This window comes from Nicotiana tabacum, chromosome 8, assembly GCF_000715075.1.
Source record: "Nicotiana tabacum cultivar K326 chromosome 8, ASM71507v2, whole genome shotgun sequence".
Taxonomy (NCBI): Eukaryota; Viridiplantae; Streptophyta; class Magnoliopsida; order Solanales; family Solanaceae; genus Nicotiana; species Nicotiana tabacum.
In genome coordinates this window covers 151,385,937-151,390,178 of record NC_134087.1, presented here as the reverse complement: position 1 = coordinate 151,390,178, position 4,242 = coordinate 151,385,937, and the positions used below count along the sequence as shown (strand labels likewise).

General features: G+C 32.7%; 1 non-coding gene across 1 annotated transcript; it reads right to left on the bottom strand.

Annotated features, from left to right (window-relative positions):
• Positions 1-3,802: 3,802 nt before the first annotated feature.
• LOC142163662 (small nucleolar RNA R71) lies at positions 3,803-3,909 on the bottom strand. Its single transcript, XR_012694607.1, has one exon. It is a non-coding gene; the product is annotated as a small nucleolar RNA R71 (small nucleolar RNA).
• Positions 3,910-4,242: the final 333 nt, after the last annotated feature.

Genomic DNA, 4,242 nt, shown 5'->3' with positions numbered 1-4,242 from the left:
GCCACTTTAACTTGTGCTGAAACTTCAGTCAAATCTTTCACCAGCCCAATAGCTTCATCTTCATGTTCCTGTCTCTCAGAAAGAATGTTAGTTTCATCGAAAACTACATGTACACTTTCTTCTACACACAAAGTTCTTTTATTGAACACTTTATAAGCTTTGCTATGTGAAGAATATCCCAAGAATACTCCCTCATCACTTCTGGGATCAAACTTACCTAGGGAGTCCTTCCCATTATTATGCACAAAGCACTTGCATCCAAATGCCCTAAGATGGGATATATTTGGTTTTCTCCCTTTAAATAACTCATAGGGAGTCTTCTCTACAAGAGGTCTAGTCTTGCATCTATTAATGATGTAACATGCAGTATTTACAGCCTCTGTCCAAAAGTTGTGGGGTAGTTTACTAGAAAGAAGCATACTCCTAGCCATACCTTCAAGAGTCATATTATTTCTTTCAACTACTCCATTTTGTTGAGGAGTCCTAGGGGCAGAAAAATTATGATCTATACCATGCTTATCACAAAATTCAGCAAACTTAGCATTTTCAAATTCAGTTCCATGATTCGACCTGATTGATGCAAGTTGATTACCTAGTTGTTTCTGAGTTTTTCTAACAAAGACGGTAAACATGTCAAATGCTTCATCCTTAGATGTTAAGAATAGTACCCAGGTAAACCTAGAGTAATCATCAACAAGTACCATCACATATTTCTTATCACCTCTGCTTAAAGTTCTTATTGGACCACAGAGATCCATATGAACCAGTTCCATCGTCCTGGTTGTGCTTACCATTTTCTTGCTTTTAAAGGATGATCTTACCTGCTTCCCCCTTGCACAGGCCTCACAAACTTTGTCTTCCTTGAACTTGATGTTAGGTAGATCTATCACCAGGTCCTTGGAGACTAATTTATTGAGTTGATTCACACTTGCATGACCAAGTCTTTTGTGCCACATGAGGAAATCATTGTCCAACACATTCAGGCAAGTAAGTTCATTTTCTGAAAGAGTGGACAAATCTACAATGTAAATATTGTTAACTCTTTTTCCCTGCAAAACAATTTTGTCAGTGGTAAGATTAATCACGAAGCATTTGGTAGAGGTAAATGCTACAAGGTTACCTCTGTCACACAGTTGTGATACACTGATTAGGCTATATTTTAAGTTATCAATCAAGTAGACATTCTCAATGGAATGTGAGTCTGTCTTACCTACCTTTCTACTCTACAAGAAACAACAATTATTAATAAAATACTGCCTCAGGACGAGCAAGGATTCAAGGGCGGGAGATTTTGATGACTAGAAAGGTGATGACTATAAAATATTCATATATTATATACTTAAAAATAAATTATTTTAAATAATATATATATAATATGTCAATTATCTGTATTTTCTAATAGTATTTTGCAGGAAATAAAAATATCATGATAAAGCAAATAAAGGAATAAAAAGAGAAGCACGAGGCATCATGGCAATAGAAGCACGACGATCATGGCAATAGAAGCACGACGCATCATGGCAATAGAAGCACGACGCATCATGGCAAAAGAACCACGAGGCATCGTATCACCTTATGAGATTTGATTTCTATAAATAGGATGTTTGTGTTGAAAGGGGAGGGAGATCCTACGTGCCTAATTAGAATACTTTTCTCTAATGTTGGTCTTTACTTCTCTCTTTATCTATTTCATTTTATCTTGAAGTTTTTGAATTTTCTAAGAGTGTTGATAGTATTTTAAGAATTTCTTTCTTTGTGAGATTTATATACTCCATAATGGAGTAATCTCTTTTGTTGGGATAGTTGATGAAGCTCGATAGCGTTATAATATTAATCTCAATTTTACTACATGCTTGACCTGAAACTTTCTAAATATATTTCTATATTTTGTTGGAATATTAGTTTTAATTAATTATTATCACTTTTATCTATTTATTCTTTAAAGTTAGTTGTATGTCAATCTTGTAATTCTCACGAAGCAAAATTAATATACGATAACTATTGGGTAAAATAATAGAGTGAGAGTAATTCTTTTTAAGTTGTCATTCCAAGTCTGTAATCTTGCTTACTTCCATTCTAATTCTCACAGAGGAGTTGTAGTTGGCAAGATTATTGATTTTTAGTAAAAATTAATAGCAAGAGGTTTTTGCTTTAGCATAATTCAGGCAAGAAAATTATTTCAGTTTAATCGTCACGAGTCATATATCAATTGATTTACATAACCTTGCGAAGTGTTATTAATTGATTATTTTTTAGTGAGCAAAATATAATTGTATTAGCAATAAACAGTTATTCCTAAGAGAAATACATGTAGAAGCTAAGATTTTATTATTATCACGCTATCGAGTGAATTCAATGATTCCCAACTCTTTTTAAATATAAATCTTCCGAAAGTTATTTTGTTTCAACTTAAGCAATTTAAATTTTCAACAAACAAAACTTCATCAATCTGATTCTCTCAAATAGTAGTAAGAATATTATAAGTTTGTAGCTAGATTCTCCAATCTCTGTGGGACGATATCATAAACTATACTAGAATTTGACAAAGTACGAGTAGCAAAATCTTATACGCATTGGCCTCGTCAAATTTTTGGCATCGTTGCCTGGGACTGGCACAAGTCTACTTCAGACTAAATATTCTGTTACTAATTTGGAAACTTACTATTAGTATTATTATTTTTGCTATCAATGTTTACTAAATATTACTACTATTACTTTTATTATTACAAGTACTAACATCTTATACAAGTGTTATTATCATTTATCCTTCTTATCATCATTATAGCATAGCAGTCACTATGATTAATACTAGTACTACTTGTAACTATATTCTATATTAGTATTATATTATTATTTTCCATCGTTAGTTACTGTTACTACTAACTGATTTCGTTTACCATTTGTTTTCATAACATCTATTGCTAATTAGTACTAATATAATTACTGTTATCATATATTACTACTACTACTATTAATAATAATAATAATAATAATAATAATAATAATAATAATAATAATAATAATAATAATAATAATAATAATAACAAAAAAAACAACAACATTATCATACTCCTATATTTATTTGATCGCTTATTATTTTTGTCATCTTTGTTTTCATTGTTATTCATCACTTTCTTTTAATTATTTTCTTCTAAGTACTACTACTACTACTACCACTTTAGGAGTTAAGTTCAGTCTATTTTTTTTAGAATTTTGAGTAGTTTATGACCCGCTCTTCTATAAAAGAGTTGTTCAATTACGATCCTGAAATTGAAAGATTTCTTCGATTGGGCAGGAAAGGACAAGCATTATCTTCCCAAAGCATAGCTTGTGAAGGTATGGAGAATCAAGAAGTAGAAAATATCAACCCACGCGAAGTACCACCACCAATACAAATAGAGGATCAATTTGATGAAGTGGCGACAAGGCCACAAACAGAATCCTAAGGGATTATGCTAGACCTGACCGCTTCAACTGTGAATCTAGTGTCAGAAAACCTCTAGTGGCAGCCAACAACTTTAAAATCTGGACTGGCCTAATTCAAACAATTCAACAATCTTGCATCTTCACTGGAGATGCAAGTGAAGATCCACACAGTCATTTAATTGACTTTTTGGAACTTGTTGAAATGGCTAAGTATAATGGAGTACCTCCTGAAGCTATCAAGTTAAGGGTATTTCCTTTTTCTTTAAAAGGAGGTGCCAAGACTTGGTTGCGAAGTTTGCCACAAGGTTCCATTACCACATGGGATCAAATGACTCAGAAATTTTTTAAACAAATATTTTTCCCCTGCTAAAACCACAAATTAAGTCAAGACATATCTAATTTCTTGCAGACTGACATAGAGTCAATTTATCAAGCTTGGGAAAGGATAAAAGCAATGTTAAGAAAATGTCCACACCACGATATTCCTGAACATATGCAATTGTATATTTTTTATCACGGGCTAAAACCCTCTTCTAGAAATGTGATAGATGCAGCTGCAGGAGGTTCAGTAATGGGAAAAACAACAGAGGAAGCGTTGCAATTGTTGAATGAATTTTCTGAGAATGCCATCCAATGGTCATCTGAGCGTATAATTATCAAGAAGGCCGCTACAGTAAATCAGGTTGATGTTTTAAATACACTAACACAGCAAATTATTTCTTTGGCACAAAAGTTTGAAACTTTTCAGGTGAATACACAACAACCAAGCTAATCTGAGGCTTGTGACATGTGTGGAGGAAATCATCAGAACCATGA